Source organism: Saccopteryx leptura, chromosome 3, assembly GCF_036850995.1.
Source record: "Saccopteryx leptura isolate mSacLep1 chromosome 3, mSacLep1_pri_phased_curated, whole genome shotgun sequence".
Lineage (NCBI taxonomy): Eukaryota > Metazoa > Chordata > Mammalia > Chiroptera > Emballonuridae > Saccopteryx > Saccopteryx leptura.
This window is the reverse complement of record NC_089505.1, coordinates 160,670,005-160,693,914: the sequence shown is the minus strand read 5'-3', so window position 1 is coordinate 160,693,914 and position 23,910 is coordinate 160,670,005. Positions and strand designations below refer to the sequence as shown.

Sequence of the window (23,910 nt, the reverse complement as noted above, 5' to 3'; positions counted from 1 at the left end):
ATTGGTCTGAATGTCTATTTTTCTGCCAATACCATGCTGTTTTGATTGTTGTGGCTCTATAATATAGTTTGAAGTCAGGTATTGTAATGCCCCCAGCTTTGTTCTTTTTCTTTAGGATTGCTTTGGCTATTCGGGGTTTTTTATAGTTCCATATAAATCTGATGATTTTTTGTTCCATTTCTTTAAAAAATGTCATTGGAATTTTGATGGGAATTGCATTAAATTTGTATATTGCTTTGGGTAATATGGCCATCTTGATTATATTTTTTCTTCCTATCCAAGAGCAAGGAATATTCTTCCATCTCATTGTATCTTTTTCGATTTCCCTTAACAATGGTTTGTAGTTTTCATTATATAAGTCCTTTACATTCTTTGTTATGTTTATTTCTAGGTATTTTGTTGTTGTTGTTGCAATCGTGAAGGGGATTATTTTTTTGAGTTCGATCTCAAATGTTTCATTGTTGGCATATAGAAAGGCTATGGACTTTTGTATGTTAATTTTGTATCCTATGACCTTACTATATTGGCTTATTGTTTCTAGTAGTCTTTTTGTAGATTCTTTGGGGTTTTCGATGTATAGGATCATATCATCTGCAAAAAATAATACCTTTACTTCTTCTTTTCCAATATGGATGCCTTTTATTTCTTTGTCTTGTCTGATTGCTATGGCTAGAACCTCTAGCACCACATTAAATAAGAGTGGAGAGAGTGGACAACCCTGTCTTGTTCCTGATTTAAGGGGGAAAGCCTTCAGTTTTGTGCCGTTTAATATGATGTTAGCTAATGGTTTATCATATATGGCCTTTATCATGTTGAGATATTTCCCTTCTATACCCATTTTGCTGAGAGTCTTAAACATAAAATTGTGTTGTATTTTATCGAATGCCTTTTCTGCATCTATTGATAAGATCATGTGGTTTTTGTTATTTGTTTTGTTGATATGGTGTATTACATTAACTGTTTTATGTATGTTGAACCATCCTTGAGATTCTGGGATGAATCCCACTTGCTCATGATGTATTATTTTTTTAATATTTTGTTGTATTCGATTTGCTACTATTTTGTTTAGTATTTTAGCATCTGTATTCATTAGAGATATTGGTCTGTAGTTTTCTTTTTTTGTGCTGCCTTGCCTGGTTTTGGTATGAGGGTTATGTTGGCCTCATAAAATATGTTTGGAAGTATTGCTTCTTCTCCAATTTTTGGAAGACTTTGAGTAGAATAGGAACCAAGTCTTCTTTGAATGTTTGATAGAATTCGCTAGTATAACCGTCTAGGCCTGGACTTTTATTTTTGGGGAGGTTTTTAATAGTTTTTTCTATTTCTTCCCTACTAATTGGTCTGTTTAGGCTTTCTGCTTCTTCGTGACTCAGTCTAGGAAGGTTGTATTGTTCTAGAAATTTATCCATTTCTTCTATATTGTTGAATTTAGTGGCATAAAGTTTTTCATAGTATTCTACAAAAATTCTTTGTATGTCTATGATGTCTGTGGTGATTTCTCCTCTTTCATTTTGGATTTTGTTTATATGAGTTCTTTCTCCTTTTTCTTTGGTAAGTCTTGCCAAGGGTTTGTCAATTTTGTTGATCTTTTCAAAGAACCAGCTCCTTGTTCTATTAATTTTTTCTATAGTTTTTCTGTTCTCTATTATATTTATTTCTGTTCTGATTTTAATTATCTCCTTTCTTTGGCTGGTTTTGGGTTGTCTTTCTTCTTCTTTTTCCAGTTCCTTAAGGTGTGAAGTTAAGTGGTTCACTTGGGCTCTCTCTTGTTTGTTCATATATGCCTGAAGTGATATGAACTTCCCTCTTATCACTGCTTTTGCTGCATCCCATTGATTCTGATATGTTGTATTGTCATTTTCATTTGTCTGTATATATCTTTTGATCTCTGTGCTCATTTCTTCTTTGACTTATTCATTTTTTAAAAGTATGTTGTTTAGTTTCCACATTTTTGTGGGGTTTTTTCCCTCTTTTTTGCAGTTAAATTCTAGTTTCAAGGCTTTATGATCAGAAAATATGCTTGGTACAACTTCGATTTTTCTGAATTTGCTGATGTTGTTTTTGTGGCCCAACATATGGTCAATTCTTAAGAATGATCCATGTACACTGGAGAAAAATGTATACTCTGTCACTTTGGGATGAAATGTCCTGTAGATGTGTATCATATCCAGGTGCTCTAGTGTTTTGTTTAAGGCCACTATATCTTTATTGATTCTCTGTTTGGATGACCGATCTAGAGCCGTCAGCGGTGTATTGAGATCTCCAAGTATGATTGTGTTTTTGTCAGTTTTTGTTTTAAGGTCAATAAGTAGCTGTCTTATATATTTTGGTGCTCCTTGGTTTGGTGCATATATATTAAGGATTGTTATGTCTTCCTGATTCAGCATCCCCTTAATCATTATGAAATTACCATTTTTGTCTTTGAGTACTTTTGCTGTCTTGTAGTCAGCATTATCAGATATGAGTATTGCTACGCCTGCTTTTTTTTGGATGTTATTTGCTTGGAGTATTGTTTTCCAGCCTTTCACTTTGAATTTTTTTTTTATCCTTGTTCCTTAGATGTGTTTCTTGTAGGCAGCATACAGTTGGATTTTTAATCCATTCTGCTACTCTGTGCCTTTTTATTGGTGAGTTTAATCCATTTACATTTAGTGTAATTATTGACACTTGTGAGTTCCCTATTGCCATTTTATACATTGCTTTCTGTTAGTTTTGTGTGTTGTTTGATTCTTCTCTTTCATTTTTCTATCTTTTGTTTTTGTTTGATTGTATTCCATACATCTTTCCTCTGTTGCTCTTTTTTAAATCATTTGCTTCTGTGGTGGTTTTTTCAATGGTGGTTACCTTTAATTAGTGAAAAGGGTTCCTACCCTGTTCATTGTAGTGCACTATCTTGTGAGTACTTTTGCACTCCATCGTCCTTTGCTACTGTTAATCTCCGTCCTCTCCCCCCCTCCTTTTTTTTGTTGTCACAGTTTAAATTTGGTTTTATTGTATTCTTCTTGGAGCTTTTACTTGTGGTTTTGTTTTGTTTTGTTTTTTTTATCTGGTTGGAAAACCCCCTTTAGTAATTCCCGTAGTGGGGGTTTTCGGATGATAAATTTTCTTATCTTTTCTGTATCTGTGAATGTTTTTATTTCTCCTTCATATTTGAAGGGTAGTTTTGATGGATATAGTATTCGTGGCTGAAAGTTCCTCTCTTTCAGGACTTTAAATATTGGGGTCCACTCTCTTCTAGCTTGTAGAGTTTCTGTTGAGAAATCTGATGATAATCTAATGGGCCTTCCTTTATATGTTGTATTCTTCTTTTCCCTGGCTGCCTTGAGAATTTTTCTTTGTCGTTTGTTTGTGCCAATTTCATTATGATGTACCTTGGAGTAGGTTTGTTGGGGTTAAGAAAACTTGGAGTTCTGTTTGCTTCTTGAACTTGAGGCTTTAGTTCTTTCCACAGGCTTGGGAAGTTCTCATCTATTATTTGTTTGAGTATGTTCTCCATTCCATTTTCTCTCTCTTCTCCCTCTGATATACCTATTATCCTTATGTTATTCTTTTTGATGGAGTTAGATAATTCCTTAGGGTTTTCTCATTTTTTTTTTATTTTTGAGTCTCTTTCTTCTTCTCTCTGTTGTGCCTCAGTTGCTTATCTTCTATTTCACTAATCCTACCTTCTATCTGGCCTGTTCTATTAGCTAAGCTTGTTACCTCATTTTTCAGCTCGTGAATTGAGTTTTTCATCTCTGTTTGTTTTGTTTTTATAGTTTCAGTTTCCTTGGTAATATATTCTTTGTGTTCATTGAGTTGTTTTCTGAGCTCCCTAAATTGCCTTTCTGTGTTTTCTTGTATATCTCTGAGTATTTTTAGGATTTCTATTTTAAATTCTCTGTCACTTAGCTCAAGGTTTCCAATATATTAAATTTTTTCTCCATAGATTTTTCCTCATCTATCTGTGCTACCTCTCTGTCTTTTGTATCCATGATATTTGATTTCTTTTTCTTTAATGGCTTCTTAGGGTCGTTTTGTTGATGGTATTAATGGGACTTAATAAAGAATAAAAAGTTTAAAAAATAAAAAAGAATAAATAAAAAAATTATTATTTCCCCCCTCCTTTTTTTCCTCTCCTCTCCTCTCCCCTCCTTCTTGAGAAAATCTTGTGGTGAACTGTGAATTATATTGTGGTAAATAGAACAAAAACTACCTATAATGGAGGGCCTGAGTTGTGGAGAAGTTATAAAAGGGCAAAAAAGGGGGTATGGACCTACAAAATGCAAAAACGGAAAAAATTTGGGTCAAGAATAAAATGATTTGCTTTTAGGTGTTGGTTGACTAAGAGATATGATGAGAGGAATAAGAGGGAAACAAGAAAAAGGGGAAAAAATTTTTAAAAAGTACTATTGTATTTAGTGGAGCACGAACTAGATAAAATGGAGAGCCAGGGTTGGGAGCACTGCTAATGAGTTTAAAAGGCAAAGTAAAAAAACCCCAAAGCACCACAAAGAAAAATTTGAGTCCAGATAAAATAATTTGTGATTGATGATTGAATGAGAGGAAAAGTAAAGGAGAAAAGAAGAAACTAATATAGAGGGAGAGTATAAAAAAAAAGAAAGAGGAAAACACAAAAAGAAGAAAAAAGAATAAAAGGAGAGAGGGATAGAGAGTTAAGGGTTTTGGAGTGCAACCCTCATAGAGAGAAAGGAAGAAAAAAGAAAAGATAATGGGAGATGTAACACTTATGGGTAGTGTAGTTCAAGGAGAGGAGAGAGTAAGACTGGCAGAGAATTAAACGACCAAATTGGAAGAGGAAGAAAATAATCAAGACAAGAAGATAGGAGAAACAAACGAATAAATATAATAAAATGGGATAGGTTATAAAGTCTGTGGATTATTCTTGATTTTGAGAGGTTGCCTGACTAGGTGGTGGCGCAGTGGATAGAGCGTCGGACTGGGATGCCGAGGACTCAGGTTCGAGACCTCGAGGTCACCAGCTTGAGCACAAGCTCATCTGATTTAAGCAATAGCTCACCAGCTTGGACCCAAGGTCACTGGCTTGAGCAAGGGGTTACTTGGTCTGCTGAAGGCCCGTGGTCAAGGCACATATGAGAAAGCAATCAATGAACGACTAAGGTGTCGAAACGAAAAACTGATGATTGATGCTTCTCATCTCTGTTCCTGTCTGTCCCTGTCTATCCCTCTCTCTGACTCTATGTCTCTGTAAAAAGAAAAAAAAATGGTGTTGAGAGGTTATCTTCTTGCTTTTTCTTTTCTCTCCCTCTTCCTGGTCGGTGACTCAGTACCCCGGGTTCTACCCCTGTGGCACGCTTAGGTAGAGGTTTGCAGTTGATAAGTCTCTATGGCAATGTCATTTATTGGGCTTCAGTCTTTCTGGCAGTCGAGGCTCATTAGCATTTACAGGCTCCACCAATGAGAGAGTCTGTTTTCCCAGAGCCTCTCTCCTAGTCTTTCCTTCCTGAATTGGTAGCCTGATGATCCAGCTATGGGGTTGCTGCTGCCTCTGCCTGGAGAGTAAGAGGCTGAAAGAGCTGGCAAATCCCCACTCTATTCCCACTCAGCACAGGGCTCTGGGTAAGGCTCAATCAGTCAGAACCCCTAGCATAGTCACACGGGGCTTCGGCCCACACAAAGACCTCTGACTCTGCCCCTCTGTCCGGGAACACGGGCGCCCACTCCCGGGGGAATCTCTCGCCCACTATCTACGCTCGCTGACCAGGGGATCAGGCTGACAGCCTCGCACTCTGAGTGAGGCACCCTGCCCGCACGGAAAAGTTCGAGCGTAGGGAATTTCACTCCCACTCACTCCCTGCACTGCTGCTTTTCGGGGTGCAGAGGCGACCTCAAGACTCTGGTTTTAGCCCACAGAAAGGCCTCTGACTCTGCCCCTCTGTCTGGGAACACGGCGCCCACTCCCGTGGGAATCTCTCGCCCACTCTCTGTGCTCGCAGACCAGGATATCAGGCTGGCTACCTCTCACTCCAAGTGAGGCGCTTCAGTTTACTGAAGTTCGAGCATAGGGAATTTTGCTCCTGCTCCCTCTCCGCGCACTGCTTTTTGGGGCGCAGGGGAAACCCCAAGATTCCGGTTTTGGCCCACACAAAGGCCTCTGACTCTGCCCCTCTTTCCAGTAACACGGGCGCCCACTCCTGAGGCTCTAGGAGGAATCTCCCGCCCACTATCTGCGCGCACCGACCAGGAGATCGGGGTGGATGGCTGTCCCAAGTGCCTTTCTTTGTCTGGGTTTGGCACGAGCGTTAGCTTGTGTTGACGGGGTTGCCACAAGCACAATTTTTCCTGGGCTTGGATGTCCGTGCCACAGCCTGGTTCAGACGTTTGTGCCGCAGTCTGGTTCTATTTACACCCTATGCCCGCCTTAGTTCCTATACTCTCAGTTCCCAGTGAAAGCAGCCCTTATTTAGGTTACTGAGGAAGGCGGAGTGTTTCTTCCTCCTTATTTCCTTTGGGGTTGATTATATATTTAGTCAATTTTTCGCTCTATCAAACCTTCACATTTAGTGTGGAACTTCTGGAGTCTCCAAGGATAGATTTTTCTGTCTCTGGTTGAAGATCTTGTTGAATTTTGGGGGAGATTTATTGGTATCACTCCTTACGGTGCCATTTCTCTGATGTCACCACCATGTACTTGTTTTAAACTCCACAATGCATGGTAACTATTATTGCTTTAAACAGTAAATTATCTTTTAAAGAAATTTTTAAATGAGAATAAAAATATTTTATATTATTTACATATTTACCATTTCTGACACATTATTTTTTCATGTGGATCTAAATTTCTATCTGATGTGATTTTTGTTTTGCTGGAGGAACTTTCCTGAGCATTTTTTGTAGTTCAGCTTTGATGACAATAAGTTCTCACTATGTTTGTTTACTCAATTTTGCTTGCTTTTTAAAAAATATTTCTGCTGTAGTTGGAATTATAGGTTAACAGCCTTCTTCCCCTCCCCATTTCTCTTTGAGTACTTTAAAGATGTTATTTCAAGGCCCTGGCCAGTTGGCTCAGTGGTAGAGCGTCGGCCTAGTGTGCGGAGGACCCGGGTTCGATTCCCGGCCAGGGCACACAGGAGAAGCGCCCATTTGCTTCTCCACCCCTCCGCCATGCTTTCCTCTGTCTCTCTCTTCCCCTCCCGCAGCCAAGGCTCCATTGGAGCAAAGATGGCCCGGGCACTGGAGATGGCTCTGTGGCCTCTGCCTCAGGCACTAGAGAGGCTCTGGTCGCAACATGGCTACGCCCAGGATGGGCAGAGCATCGCCCCCTGGTGGGCAGAGCATCGCCCCTGGTGGGCGTGCCGGGTGGATCCCGGTCGGGCGCATGCGGGAGTCTGTCTGACTGTCTCTCCCTGTTTCCAGCTTCAGAAAAATGAAAAAAAAAAAAAAAGATGTTATTTCAAAAGAAAATTTTTTAAAGAAAAATACTGCAACACAAATTATTAAAAATTCATTGAATTAAATTTTTGTCAAAAGAGTTCTAGATTGATAGTTTTTTCCTTTAGTAGTACTTTATAAATGGTGTTCTACCATCTTCTTGTTTGCATGGTTTCCAGTGAGAATTCTACTGTAATTCTTAGCTATACTTTGTCCTATCTTTGCTTCCCTGCTTTTTAATATTTTTATGATTTATCTCTCTTATATTTTTTGTGGTTGGAATTTACTGAGATTCTTTTATCTGTGAATTTTATTATTTATTAAATTTGATAAAAAGTATATAAAAATAGATGTGTCACTGTCCTTTGGCTAGCCTATTTTTGAAAAGTAGTTAGCTCTCACTCTTTGCTACTCTAAGGCTTTCTTTGACTGCTTTTAATATATTCTTTTTATCATCTATTTTCAGCATTTTGATAATTAGGTGCCTTTGTATTATTTATTTTTTGTTTTTATCCTGCTTGAGATTCATTGATATTCTTGGATTTGTGAGTTTATAGTTTTGATCAAATTTGGGAAATTTCTCACTGTAATTTCTTCATATATTTTTTCTGTTCTCCTACTCCTCTCTTTCTGGGACTTCAGTTTCACATGTTATAGGCTATTATTCCACAAGTCATATGGGCTGTGTGCAGATTTTTAAAGTCCTTTTTTTTCTCTGCGCTTCATTCTGTATTTCGTAAATTCCCATATTCTCTAACTCACCCATCTTTTTTCTGCAGTGTCTTATTTCTTATTAATCATATCCAATGAAATTTTTATTCCAGATATTATGTTCTTCATCCCTAGAAGTTCTATTTGATTCTTCCACTTCTCTGCTCACTATATTTATGTTTTACTTTAAATATCTGCACATTGCTATAACAGCTGTTTTAATCTAGCTGTTAGATTAAAGATGCTAGCAGCATCTTCTAGCATCATTATCTGTTATTTCTAGGTCTTTTTCTGTTGATTAATTTATTTCCTAATTTGGATTACATTTTTCTGCTTCTTGGCATATCTTGTTACTTTTTTATTAGAAGCTGACTATTATAAATATTATATTTTTTAGTTTCTAGATTTGTTGTCTTTCTTTAAATACTATGGGGCTTTATTTTGGCAAGTAGTTAGCTTACATGCAGATCAACATGACTCATTTCTCAAGACCTTATACTTTTCTAAGGCAGGTGTTGGGCAGCCTTCACTCAAGAGCTAGTTCAGCCTTATTACTAAGATGCAACTTTACTGGTGTCTTTACTGAATGACCTAGGATGTCACTGAGGCCTGTCTACTCTAATAGTCAAAAGTCAATTTTAAAATAAGTTGGTCAGGAATGGCTTCACTGAGAAAGTGACAATTTACACATAAATGCTTTACTTTTGCCTTTTATAACTGGATCAATGAGTATAAATTCTTTAATAATGTTGATATATAATGTCAAGCTGCTTTCCAGAATATCATAGTTGTTCATTGATTGCTTTCTCTTATGTGCCTTGACCAGGGGGCTCCAGCTGAGCCAATGACTTCTTGCTGAAGCCAGTGACTTTGGGCTTAAGCCAGAGACCATGGGGTCATGCCTATGACCCCACATTCAAACTGGCGACCCCACACTCAAGCTAGTGAGCCTGCACTCAAGCCAGTGACCTCAGGGTTTTGAACCTGGGTCCTCAGCACCCCAGGCCAATGCTCTATCTCAGGGGTCGGGAAACTTTTTGGCTGAGAGAGCCATGAACGCCACATATTTTAAAATGTAATTCTGTGAGAGTCATACAACAACCTATGTACTTTATGCATTATCCAATAAAAATTTGGTGTTGTCCTGGAGGACAGCTGTGATTGGCTCCAGCCACCAGCAACCATGAACATGAGCGGTAGGAAATGAATAGATTGTAATACATGAGAATGTTTTATATTTTTAACGTTATTATTATTTTTATTAAAGATTTGTCTGTGAGCCAGATGCAGCCATCAAAAGAGCCACATCTGGCTCGTGAGCCATAGGTTTCTGATCCCTGCTCTATCTACTGCTCCACCACCTAGTCAGGTTTCAGAATATCATATTATTTTATACTTCCACTCACAGTTTAGGAGAGTGCTTACTTCACAATATTCTTGCCAGAATTCAGTATTAATAAATTATAATATAAGCTGTTGGAAGGAATATCATGCAGCTGTTAAGAATTGTGTTTTTTAAAAACTAGTGTTTTGGAAGAAAGTTCTCAAAGCCATGTTAATTGAACAAAAGTAGGACAAAAAATTCTATATACAGTACATTAAGATCTCCCTTTTATATAAATGTCATCCATACATATTTTTTCCTTGTTAATAACATCTGTTGATAATGGGATTATAAGTGATTTTTATATCTCATTATTTTCTTTTTGGTATAACTTTTATTCTAAAAACTACCTTAAAATTAGATATCTGATAAATGAGTATATATAAAAGAAAAGGGCTTTCCTCAGAACATGAAAATACCTGAGGGCAAGAAAATCTACAGACCTACAAATCATGTATCACAACAAACTATAACTGGAGTTACATGTTTCAGGCTCTGTATTCATCAGGGATCCTCTGAGAAGAGGATCCATGGAGCTGTGTGGGCCGTCAGAAGGAATGTCCTGATAGAACCTCCCACCTGACTGGAAACTTGTAAAAGTTGCATAATTGATCAACCTATGCCCATGAATAAGAAGCAACTATCTGTCTTGGATTGGTTGTATTTGTTTAGAGTAGTTTGGACCATGCATTTTCCTTGGCCCCCTTTTTATGCATTAACAGGGAATGTATTAGTTTGCTAGGCCTGTCATACCAAAAGATCACAAATCAGGTTACTTAAACAGTAGAATGTCCACGATCAAAGTGTTGGCAGGGTTTGTTTCTTCTGAGACTTCTCTTTGGCTTGTAGATGGCCTTCTTTCTGTCTTCTTATGGTCTTTGTATCTACATCCAAATTGATTCTTCTTAGAAGGACACCAGACCTATTAGATTAGGGAGCACCATAACAACTTGATTTTAACTTAATTACCTCTTTAAAGATCTTATCTCTAAATATAGTCACATTGTGAGGTATTAGGAGGTGAGGGCTCCAACAAATGAATTTTGAGGAGACATAATTCAGTTCATAATACTGAGGAAGTTTATCTCTTCTCTTCAAACTCCACATGGAGAGACAGAAAACTCATTTGTTTTTTACAAGCAAAAGCTCTGAATCCAAGGTGTCTGATCTTGAATTCTGGCTCTCTCATTTGGGAGATATTTGACCCAGGACAGATAGCTTGCTCCTCTGTACTTCAGTATCCTTATCTCTCAAATGGGGACAATATGAGCACATATCTCATAGGTTTATTGCAAGCATTGAATGACTTAATTGATGCAGATTCTGTGAGCATTGCTTGTCACATAGCCATACACTGTGTTCAGTAGAGTTTAACCATTATTGTTATATCATATTATCTTGTTAATGTAGCTGCTTATTTAACACTATACTTGACAAAGAAGATATAGTAGTGAACATAAAAGATAGTGTCTGTCTTTTATGGGAGGGATTTCCCTCTGAATCCGTGTGCTGTTTTTATTTATGTTGAGGAAATTTCTGTTCTCCTCTTAAAAGTTCTTTGTAGAAATACTTTTCTAAGGGCTACTGAACAATCAAAGCATGCTTGGTCTCTCTGCCCTTCCTTCACTGTGAGCACTGACTTTTCTATATGGTTTATTGACTTAGGGAGAGGTAAAGTCTGAAAAAAAAATAGCTAAAGCAACAAATCCTGCATATTCTTTATGATTATCTCCTCTTTATCTATCCCTTAAACAACACTCACGTGCGTGCACACACACACACACACACATTCTTCTACCTTTTAGCTGTGCTGGTCACGTTTTATAAATCCGCATGCCCAGATTCTGCACCTAAATAATGCTGTCTTGTGAGGTTGTGATATCTACAACAGTAAGTAGTCCTTCTAGAATGCTTTGATGACTAAAAATATGGATGATGTATCTGTCCTTTGTGTGCCAGCTCTCTCACTCTCATTTGGGAACATGTACCTTGGGTACTTTTTCAAGCAAGGACTTGTGCTGAATCTACCTCACATTAATTCTAGCTGTAGTAATACTTTGGGGAAGGACAATGATCCCAAAATAATCATCAGAAGTGTGTCATGAAAGGTCATGGCAGTGGGGCAGAGGATGTTGGACAGGAGAGTTCTAAAAATAGGGAGCAAGAGATCAAAGGACCAGCAGTGGCAAGGGACCTTTTTTGGATCGATTCACAGAAGGAGGAGGCAACATTCCCCAGCCTGCTCGTGCCTTCTGCTTGACCTGCCACTCACACCCTACTTGCAGAACTGCAGCAGGTGAGAGGTTGGTGAGCACATTTTTCTATCCTGAGTGCTGACTGCCTTTAACTCATTTTGATAAAAAAATGTATTTATATAATGCCTTAAGACATGTCAAAATAAGTAACATTATGGAGAATTTTGCCTAACTACCACATTTCTAATGCTGCACAAAAAATCTAAACATTTCTGATCAAAAATACTTAATTTCAGCTTTATTCTGAACTAGGTCTTTAGGTTTAAAAGCTAAAGTTGATTTTTTTATTGGCTCCCTACATTGTAGCTGATGATTAAGTGTTTGCAAAGCCAAGCCTGAAACTTATGTGAATACAACTAGAAATTGGGTTGGCAGGTTCACTCACGTCAGATTCCATCAGCCACTTGTGTTGTGTGGGATGGGGTATGGCATATCTGGTTGTAGCTGAAGAAGGTGATATTTTAGATATGCTGTCCAATGCTCTCCTCCTATAAATATAGCTTTGACAATAATAAGGTAGGTAATTAAGTGATGTTGAAAACACAGGCCTCTTGAATTAATTTTGATGGATGATTGTGTATGCATGTGTGGTTTTGTTTTTTAATTCCACAAACTAGGGAATCAGAAAATCTGGGATGAATCCCATAATCTCTCTAAAAATCAATTTCTTTCACAGTAAAATAAGCTTAATTGACACTTGGCTCTGAGACAATAAATGTGTGGAAATGTTTGCAAACTGTACAGTGCTATACAAGTTCCTTTCAAGTCACATGGCTGTCAGAGAACCAGTCTATGCCTTCAAAAGGAATCCACCCTTTCCTACTCAAAGAAGCATCTTTTCATTTATTCCCAAACTACTGACTTTGCTCCAGTGTGCCAGGTGCTGTGCCAGGCACCAGGAAGCATTAAAAATGAACCATACCTGCCCTCCAGGAACTTAGGGTACCAGGAGGCAGAGAAGGCACTGGAAAACAAACATAGCTTGGTTTTTTTTAATTGAGCTTCAAATGACTGCATTAATGCACATAATATCACATTTAAAAAGAGATTTAAATTGTATATCAACAGTAATTGAAAAATAACTTTTTAAAAAGTGATTTAGCAGTCCCTTTTAAATATTTAAATAATGTACATGTTAATTAACATGCATTAGTCTGTTAATAGACTAATTAACATGTATTCCATTATCAAGAATATTTAGCCTGACCTGTGGTGGCGCAGTGGATAAAGCGTCGACCTGGAAATGCTGAGGTCGCTGGTTCAAAACCCTGGGCTTGCCTGGTCAAGGCACATATGGGAGTTGATGCTTCCAGCTCCTCCCCCCTGTCTCTCTCTCCTCTCTAAAATGAATAAAAAAAAAAAATTTTAAATAAAAAAAAAAAAAAAGAATATTTAGAAATGCATGTGAATGAAAAGGTGTCTTCACTGGAGACAGGCCTTTTGGGGTCCCACAGTGATTAATGATGATTGACAGTGTGCTAATCCCAGCCCTTGTTGAGTGATCAGTCTTCATTAGGCTCCCCAAAACCAAGACTGACCTGAAAACAATTGATTCTGTCTGTCCCTAAAGCCAATTTTTCCATTTGTTTTTATTCAAGTCTCTCTTAGCCTGAATTCCTAAGTGAAAGCCTCTTTTGTTTAACATTTTAGTTGCAGGACTTTAACAAGCCTCTGATTTTATTCTAAAAACAAAGTTTAGATTTCTCTAGAAGACTAGGAATCCTACTATGTATGAGGGAAATAATGCAGTTAAATCTTGAAAATTATGTAATTTGTTGCCGATTTTATGGAAATAAAACACTTGGCTAATAATAAAATTTCCAGCCATTTGAAAATCAATAGAATCTTGCTTTCGTTAAACTCTAGCTTGAAGGGTATTCTCAGTCAGAATTCTGGCTTCCAAAAATATTCCTTAATTAAAAATAGTAAAGGCCTTTCGAGAGTATAGGACATAATTTAGATCCCTTTTTCTAGTAGAAGAAAGCTGCTTAAGAGATTAGAAATCTCCCAGTTTCTTTTTCAGGTTACGTAGGTGGGCCTTACATCGGTCTTGAGTCAGCTTCTCCTTTAGGCATTAATAGGTTTTAATCACTATGAGAGATCTTAAATATGGTCCTTAGAAAAAACAAGCTATTATGAGTTCAGAAAAGAGGAATGTTTTTCATTTAATGCTCAGAATAATGGTTGAAAACCATTAGGGGGAATCTGTGGGGGCTAACACTTAGCTAATGAGTACCACAGAGTGAGGGGAAGAGAAATGTAAATACTGTGTGAGCAACAAGTATCATATAACCTCCAAGTGAACATGCGCACGGTAGGCACAGAGGCTGGGTTACCTTCTGAGTCAAGACTCCCAGCCAGAATTTTTCCAGAAGGGCCCCCCACAGAGAGTCTAGCAGGCTGGCTCTAACCGTCTGACTGATGCTTCTACAAAGTGCAGTGAGCTTTTGCAGGCCTATAATAGGACACTTTGTCCTCACTGGATCAGCAACACTGCCCTCTGCGGTGGCTTCTGGGTCCCCTGTGGCTTCTGACTTCATGTTCACAGTTAGAACCCAAGTCACTCCCTTGTTCTCACCAAGCACCCTAAATGTTTTCAGGAGATCCCAGAACTTTTCATCACGAATTGATCAGTGATAACAATACTTTCAGAAGACTGATTAGCTTTTGGAATAAAAGGCAGGATTGGGGATTCATTTCCTGGTTTTTCTGGAATATACTGCTGTATACCGAACTACTACAAAACTTAAGTAACTTAAAACAGCACCTATTACAGTATATCTCACGATTCCATGAGCCAGGAATTGGGGCAGAGCTCAGCTGGGAGATTCTTCTGTTCCTCAGGAGATGGCTGAGGTCACTCAGTGGTACTCAACTGGCATATGTGTTGGTCAAGAGAACCTAGGATGATCTTACTCACACCCCTGGCACCTTTGTGGGTATGGCGGGAAGTGCGAGCTCAGCTGGGACTGTCTTCCAGAGCTCCTATACGTGATGTCTACAGCACCATAGTCTCAGTCAGGGTGGTTGGACATTTTACATGGAGGCTGAGAAACACCCCAAGAAAACCAGGAGAAAGTTTCCTAGCTTTTTCTGACTTAGCCTCAGAAGTTATGTAGCACTACCTCTGCAGCATTCTGTTAGTGACAAGTGAGTCATAAGCCATCCCAGATTTGGGGAGTGAAATAGGCTCCATTTCTTGATGGGAGGACACATTGTAGAAGAGCTTGGGAAATACTGTTGCAGCCATCTTTAGAAAATATAATCTGCCACTTTGGCCTCTAGTTGTGTCTCACTTAGTTACTGCTCAACTGCTTCTGCATGCCTGATTCCTGTCGGTTATTGTGCCTGCTCAGAAGCTAACTTTCTTCCCTCCCTTCTTACCTTTCTCCCTAGCCAAAATGCCCACTCAAAAGCAAAACAAAACAAAAGAAAAACTTCCCAAAGGCCCCCTAAAACACAAGGCACATTAAATAGGTAAGTAGTTGGAAACAGCAAGATGGTATGGGTCAGAGAGGGAATAATCATGATGAGAGAATTAAAGGAAGCTTTATTGAGGAGATGGTCATTATGCTGGATCTTGATGGACAAGTAGAATGTTGACAGATCGAGAATAGGGAAGAAAGGCATGTCATTTCTACATGAGCAAAAGCTCAGAAATGTAGAAAGGTAGTTTATGTGAGGAAAAGGTAAGGCTGCTGAGGAATTTGAGCTTCAAGTTCTGTAGCCACTGAGAAGCCAGGTTTTAAAGCTGTTTTTTAGGAAGATGGCTTCTGACAGCAGCATGGAAGTTGCATCAAAGAGATGAGATTTGGCGGGGAGGAAAAATGGCCAGTGTATGTATGAGGATTATTTATTATCTTTCTGGGGGAAAAAAGGGAGAGGGCTTTCTTTCTTTCTTTCTTGATCTATAAAAGAAATTGTAGCAGAGACTCTTTCCCCAGAGATGGTGGGTTAAACCAGTAAGGTTCATCACTAGGCTTGGAACTTGCTTTAGTAAAACTTGTCCAGATATGTTTGGGTTGGGTACTTGGTAGGGTTAGTTATCCCCTTGGTGTTTTATTCCTTCCCCCACTCCCCATCCCAGAAAATTTATGCCTCAGCACTTTTGGAAACCCACCTTCAATTTTCCAAGTCCACCCCACACCTTGCCTTGTTCCTCCCATCATTTCCTCAACCTCTTTGCTACAACCATACAGAACTTCTCACCATTTCCTGCTATGCCATGTCCTAGCCAATTGCCATGTCTTTGCATATGACCTCTTTGCCTAAAGTGTACTATCAGTCTCACCCTGGCCAGTTGGCTCAGCGGTAGAACATCGGCTTGGTGTGTGGAAGTCCTGGGTTTGATTCCTGGTTAGGGCACATAGGAGAAATGACCACCTGCTTCTCCACCCACCCCCCTTCTCTCTCTCTCTCTCTCTCTCTCTCTCTCTCACCTCTCTCTCTTTCACCTTCCACAGCCATGGCTCAAACAATTGGAGCAAGTTGGCTCTGGGTGCTGAGGATGGCTTGATGGCCTCACCTCAGGTGCTAATATAGTTTGGTTGCCGAGCAATGGAGCAGCAGCCCCAGATAGGCAGAGCATAGCCTAGTTGGTGGCTTGCTGGGTAGATCCCAGTTGGGGCGCATGCAAAGTCTGTCTTTGCCTCCCCACTTCTCACTTAATAAGAAAAAAAAAAAGAGTTCTATCAGCCTTTTCACCAGACAAGTTCATAGTCATCAGTGATTAATCAACTGAAATATCACCTCTGTGAGCATGATACAGTAAGCTGCTATCTTCTGCTCTCCCATGATGTTCTGTTGTCTGTTGTAACATCTGTTCCATTATCATGTCATGTGTATTTCATGTTTATTTAGTGGATTAGATTGACCCCCTGAAAGAACAGACCATGTTTATTATCTTTGTGTCACTAATGTCTTTCATAGGAGTTGGGGTCAGTAAAGGTTATATGAAAGAAAGAAAGAACTTATTTGACTCTTGTTAATGTAAATAGTAGTCTGTGTTTCTGATCTAGAAGTCTTGCTACTGAATGAACAAGAAGTTAGTACCAATCTATGCAGAACGGTAGTGTTTAAGTCTGCTCAGAAGCAGCTGGGTTTCTGTTGACATAAGGTTACCAAAGTTATCTGGAAAATGAACTAGGTCCCAGAGTAGTAGAGCTCTAGTCACAGACCTGGTTTATTTGTAACAAAGTTTCCCAGAGGTATCAAGAGCAGTCCAATTGTTGTGTTTCTCGTATCCAGTAACTATTAAAACTGGCAATTTCTTGCCAGGTTTCAGAGTTGCAGAGCAGCCCTGTGTAGTTGCCTGGATTCATCAGTAACATTCTCTTCCACAGAAAGACTGACATTAATGGGTAGTTTAGGTCACTGTCAACTTCTGTGGTCTCCCTTTAAAACTTAAGGTCACACTTTCATAAAATCGCAAGGAACTCAGCTTACACGTATACTAAGCCCTAAAGAATGCTCTGTGGGCAGAGCTCAGCTTACTTGGGAGAACTTTGTTTGCATAGTGTTTCAGGGCCTGGGTGGATGGGATGTTTTCCCTTTGACCAAGACCATTTTTATATAACCAAGGCAGTGCTAGCTTGCTGCTGCTGGTGTTTTTGCTGCGGTTAGAACAGACAAATGCTCCATGTGCCTTCTGAAGCCTCCGGTTAACAGAAATATGCTCATGGACAACCTGTAAATTGAACCTTTTTTTTTCTACACCTTTGGGTTGTTTACTGGGCTTATTAAACAAGACTCTGTAAAGCTGTAACAGTTTGCATCCTTCTGAGCAAACATTTTTATTTAATTTTATCCATTACTTAGCACCCACCCTGGCTCTCTTGCTGAATTTGTTTCAGATCTTTCACCTCTGTGATGCCACATATGTGAAAACGACCATTTTAAAGGTTATAAATGATGAGCGATTCCTGCCAACACCCTACAGTTGTTCTTTAAAGAGAGAGCTCCCCTATTCCATCCAAGGATCTCTAAGGACTTAAAGCCAAGTAGCTGGAGAGGTGGGGTGGAAGGAGAGTGGACTTTAGACTGGTCACAGCTGGCTTATGTCCCAATACTGCCACTTACCCATGTGACCGGAACCTCTCTGGACCTCAGTTTTTCTTGGGATCAAGCCCTCCTCACAGATTTGACATAGAGGAAATGGTGTAGCCATTAGGTGTTGCTCAGTAAAGATTAGTTTCCACCCTTTCTTCCTTGACGGATCAGCAAGGCTGGGGAGGGAGGACATAAGAAGCAGAAACTTGAAACTGAAGAGGTTGGAAATAGTGTTAGTTGGACATATCTAAAATTAGAATATGTAAATAGGATCCAAATGACAGTACTCTGACCTGCAGCTCCCAGGCACATATCTATTATACCAGGCAGTGCCAATGTTGTGATTCTGCAACTACCTTCATAATCACTATTGTTTCAAAGGGCTCCATGGCCCTATAGCTTCTCTAGTCTCATAGAAATTTCTATTGTAGAAATTAAAGGTATAGAATGAAAGGTCTACGGGTTCCAGTGAATGAACTCCCAGCCCAGGTGTCAGTGATGTAAAGCTTGTCTATAATTACAAAATATTACTTAATCACTCCTCCAAAGAGACAAAAATAAGTTCATGCTAACTGAAATTTCATCCATTGATTAAATGAAAAATAAGAGATTTAGCTCTAAAATAGATTATTACTGAGTATTTCCAGAATATCTTCTATTTAAGCTTAATCAAAGGCACTCTATTCTCCTGACTCCTTTCTTAATCTTTGATTCCTGAAACTTTTGAAACTCTTCTTTTTTTTTCTTTGTGACAGAGACAGAGAGAGAGACAGAGAGAAGGACAACAGGGACAGACAGACAGGAAGGGAGAGCGATGAGAAGCATCAATTCTTCGTTGCGGCTCCTTAGTCTCCTTAGTTGGTCATTGACTGCTTTCTCATATGTGCCTTGACTGGGGGGCTGCAGCAGAGCGAGTGACCCCTTGCTCAAGCCAGTGACCTTGGACTTCAAGCTAACAACCTTTGGGCTCAAGCCAACAACCATGGGATCATGTCTATGATCCCACGCTCAAGCCGGCAACCCTGTGCTCAAGCTGGTGAGCCTGCACTCAAGCCGGATGAGCCTGCATTCAAGCCAGCAAACCTGGGTCTTCTGTGTCCCGGTTCGATGCTCTATCTATTGCGCCACCACCTGCTCAGGCATGAAACTTTTCTAAGTAAAAAATTTAAAATACAAAGAAAACACCATAGATAAGTGGCTAAAAATCCCAGAGCCAAACTTACAGAAAAGGAAGAGATAATGGCCCTTACGATGGAAGCAGAGACCAAACATCTTCTATCTTCTACTTGATGATATGAATCTAATACAGGAGGGCTGGGTGAGTAGTACAGTCTCCAGACCAGCAGCATTAGCACTACCTGGGGCCTCGTTAGTCCTGTGTATTGTCAGGCCGCCTGCTAGATTTACTTACTGAGTGAGAGCCTCTGGGTGCACTGAGCCATTCTTGTTTTAACAAGGCTTTCAGGAGATTTTGATGATGGTCAAGTTTGAGAATTGTAAGTCTAGAATAGATTTTGAAAAATAGAAAAACGTATCCTTTAGACTGGAGTGTCATTGTTATAAAAATTTTATTCCATGCTTAAAGAGAAACAAAAAAAAATTAACAGTCTGTATAATCCTTAGATAAATATACCTATAGACTAAAGAGCATTCTGAAAGCCAATACTACTGTAGAATGATTTTTTTGGGGGGGAACATTCTGAAAAGGTCACTTTTCATAGCCTACCACAGTAATACAGAATGTTTTAGCTGCCAAGATTAGGTTATAACCTACAAATGTTCTGTGGAACTAGATCCAGCAAATAGCTATCTACAGTAGGTGTTTGATGCCCAATATTTTTAGAGTTCTCTGGTTGCACAAAATGACAAAGGTTTCCTTGTTGAGAACTGTTACAAAAAGAGAACATATTTTAATTTTGTGTAAACCAGTGCTCTGCAGAACTTCTCAGAGCTTTTAATATGTGAAAGTGTAATGACGAATTTCCAAGAGAGGATGTTCTCTTCTGTGTAAGGTGGTTCTTTTAGTTTATGGTGTCTCTCAAATTTGTTTGACCATGGAAACTATTTTTTGAGGAGTGTCTCCTTGGGACCAGAGTTCTGCAGCATCTACTTTGTGAAATACTGATCTAAAGTGTAGAATGCTAGAATTTCTGGCTTGGAGAATTTTCTGGAAATCAACCAGTTAAATCCCTTAGTCCTGAGCCTCTGCCTTGCTTAACATCACAGATCTAATTACTATAGAACCATGTTTTATTTCCTGTTTGCACTGTTACCTCCCCTTGTAGATATGGGAATCTCTTTTTAAACATCAAATTTCATGGTCAAATACCTACCTCCTACACACTTATACATGGATGAAATTATGTAAAATACTTTACACTTGTCAGAAGGGTGGCCTACCAAGGGTAACACCACAAGCTTTCAAGTCAGAGTCCAGCTCTATTTATTACCAGTGAAACCATAGGGTGACTTACTTAAACTCCACAAATCTCAGTCTCTTCTGTGTAAATCAGAATAACAATTCTATCTGCTTTCTGGGTGCTAAAAAAGGTAAACAAAATAATCTCTATAACATAGCACTGTGCTATTATTTATTCATTCTACAATGTTTGATGTGCAAACCAATTTGCAGATCTTTTGCAGTAATTCAACATTTGGGTTTGCAGACTACAGGTTAGGATAGGAACCAATGGCATGTGTCAACCCATTTTTTGTCTAAAAGTAGACTAATTTAAAAAACATTTACACCAGGAGAGAACCTTCATTCAGCCTGTTTTGTCCTTGTGTTTAAATTCCCTTGCAGTTAATTTTTTTATGTGTTTCTTTGGGCATGTAGTAAACCCATTTCCTTTAATCTAATCTTCTGCACACCTGAATAGCCGGTCAGCATCTTCCTCACAGATATGTTTTATTCGGACTAAAGCCTCTTCCTAAACTACTTGATCCATCAGTTAACGATATTGTGTGCCCAGAGTTTGCGCAAACAACTTTGGATAGCTAAAAGACATTTGAAACCTCTTCTGTCACTTGAAGGAATTTATAATGTAGTCAAGGGGGCAGATTTATCATTTGAGAGTATCCAAAGGCTATACTGATGGCACTGGTTGAAAATGCAATTGATATTCAGAAAAAGACAATATCAACGTGGGAGAATATTTGCAAAGCTCCATATAGGAGGATGGATGTGTAGTGCAAAAATACTGAATTAGGAGTCAGTATTTAAATTCTAAGCCAGGCTTTGAAACAAACTCACAGTGTGACCTTGGGCTAGACTTTAACTTCTCTAGATCTTAGTTGACTTATCTGTAAAGTGAACAGTCTGATTAGGGCCTGTCTGCTGCCCCTTATGGTGGGAGACCGTTATCCCGAACCTGCATTTTCACATTGAATGCTCTGGTAGAGCTCCATTTTTCAGATGAGAACACTGAGGCTTGGCCAGGTTATGTAACCACACAGTCCTCCCTCCCGGGTTTCCCCACTCTGGCCTCTTTTTTCTTAATCACAAGGCCAGATTTCTCCTTTGAGGGGATGGGAAAGGTTTAAGCTGGGCCTTCTGAGATGGGTGAGGACAGAGATCAGGTTACACTGTGGCTCTAACTCGATCCCCAGAGTACATGATAATTTATAGTGCAAAGCCTATAATATGAGGTTATTTCTGTCCCCAAACACCAGTACTGTTATGGAGATCAGCTGAACAGGAAGTTAGTTTGTTGCTTATTCATTAAACTTTTCTTTTTTAAGCATTTTTTTCTTTTTTTAATTCTTGGGTCATTTTAAAATTGCCTTTTTTCTAAATTCTCCTTAATTTTCAAATAAAACTCTGCCTATTATCATGTATACAGAAAAACCATTTTCTTCCCACCTTTTTCAAATCATTAGCCTGTAACTCATCACCAGTATATTATGTTTTGATGTTTCATTAAAGGATGACTACATTGACTTTCATTTGCTTCTACTCCACTAAGAGTTCAGAACTCTTCTAAATGTGATCTTTCTCTATTTCTAATCAGTGTTGTTTGCCCTCTGTCCTTGTGTGGTCTGCTGGCGTCTGATTGTTTAGAGATGAAGAGTCAATCATTGTAATCCCAAAGGTCTACTGAGTGCTCGCTGTGTTTCAGGTACCATTCAAAATGTGTTATGTTTAATCCTCACAACCAGCGCAGAAGTTAGAAATTGCTATTGTTCACATATTACAAATAAGAAAATTGCAATGAAAGTAATCTGTTCAAAGTTGCACAGTCACCTAGCAGAGTCAAGAGTCAAATTCAGAGAGTTTGGCACCACAACCTAAGCCTATACATTTGCCTCCTCCAAAGGAAAGAAGCGGGACATATGTGGGAGGGTTCGTCTTTTCCTCCCGCTTCAGCTCCTGCTCCTCCCCTGCCTCCTCCTCCCCTCCCCCTCCCTTCTTCTCCTCCTCCTCCTTCTCATCATCACATCATTATGCTCATCACCGTCATCTTTTCCGGGTCGAGCTGATTTAGGTGGAGTTCTGAGTAGCATAGGAAGATTATTTAGGCTAGGAGAAAATGAGCAGCCAGGGAAGGTTATTAAGAAAGGGAACATTCTGGATATACATTTACATCTGAACACCTCTTTCCCAAATGGAGGGTTGTTTCCTGACAATTTTCTTAGTGAAAGAGCTTATTCACAGCTAGGAAAAGCACACCCACCATAGGCAGGATTTGACCTGCGCTGCAGCTGCAGCTAGTAGTGAGAGCTGGGGAAATTAATAGCTTACTGTTGTTTCTAACATATTTTAATAATTGACAGAATAAAAATTGATCCTTATTTTTAAAGAAGCTTTAAAGATTCCTCCCTCTGTCTTATTACCTCTGCTGTGTCTTACTGTCATGATAAAATCATGTTTTCTTTGCCCTGCCAATAGCAAGGCTTTAAATTATTAAAGGGGAAGAATGTTAAGGCTGCTTCTTGCCTCTCTGCTTTGAGAGTTGGTTGATGGTTTTAAGCTTTCCTCTCTCTGCCTTAGAGAGGTTCTTTTTCTGTTGGGAGTCTCCTCCCAGCCCTGTTTCATGCTTAGGGACATGAATGGCAAGTGTTTAGGCTACTGAATGAAGCCAAGGAATGTCTGAGTGGCAGGGGAAGGGGGTTGTTGACTTTAGGTAAAATATTTTTTGCAAATATCTCACATAATGTAAATTTTGCTCCCCGGTTCTTCTCCACCCCCCACTTTTAAATATGCATGCAGAGAAAGTTAGAAAATGAACCCCACTGTTCCCATCCCACAGGCATCTGTGCGGGTGTGACAGGGTGAATGGACCCTTTGGGAATGCTAAGGGAATCCTCCAGAGCCAAATTCCTGCACCCGGGCAAACTTCCATCAGCTGTGTCAATAGTGCGGCAATGTGCAGGAGCCACAGGCTGCTTCCTGATAGGCAGCTACTGTGTCCAGGTAGTTAAAAGGATTCATGTTCCATCCATCCTGAGGTTTGCAGAGTGTGAGTTGAGTCTTGTAGTCCCTAATATGTGGCTGAGTGGGTGGGTGGAAATTTTCTCTCCACTTTATTCAGCATGAGAGAAGGCCCTCTGACAAGGACAAAGAGAGCTAGCAGATAAAACCACAGGTGTCTGAGTGAAGAAGAAAACTGTGACTGCAAATTGGAGACAGAATTCAGCACTCACTGACAGGCATTCATCTCAGCTCAAGAAATTTCTGGGCTTGGTGTAGGACATTGTGCTCTGAGGTTGTTTATTTAGCTGTTCTTTAGAACTTGAATGTAATTCATGTATCTAGTTTCTTTCTCCCACAACATCAGAAAGAAGGCAGCAACCCAGAAGGCTTTCTGTCCATCAAGCAGGGCCTTCTGCATGAGCCTGAGCCTCTGTTGGGTGTTGGTTAGCAGCTGCATTAACCTCAGCTCTTCCCGTTGTAGAAATTTGGATGCTCACCCCAGCTCCTGGATCTGCAATTGTTTTACTTTTCTTATGCTTATTTTGCATTCTTCACCTCCCTGACATCCAGTTGGTTTGTTTAGCTTAACCGAATAGGTGAATAGGTGGGGAGACAAAACAGCTAAGTACAAGCAGTCCTCCTCTATGTACATCTGTACATAGTGCATTCCTGGAAATATGAACAAATCTGCAAGACTGCAATAAGAG

General features: G+C 39.4%; 1 non-coding gene across 1 annotated transcript; it reads left to right on the top strand.

Annotated features, from left to right (window-relative positions):
* Positions 1-7,010: 7,010 nt before the first annotated feature.
* TRNAT-AGU (transfer RNA threonine (anticodon AGU)) lies at positions 7,011-7,086 on the top strand. Its single transcript has one exon. It is a non-coding gene; the product is annotated as a tRNA-Thr (tRNA).
* Positions 7,087-23,910: the final 16,824 nt, after the last annotated feature.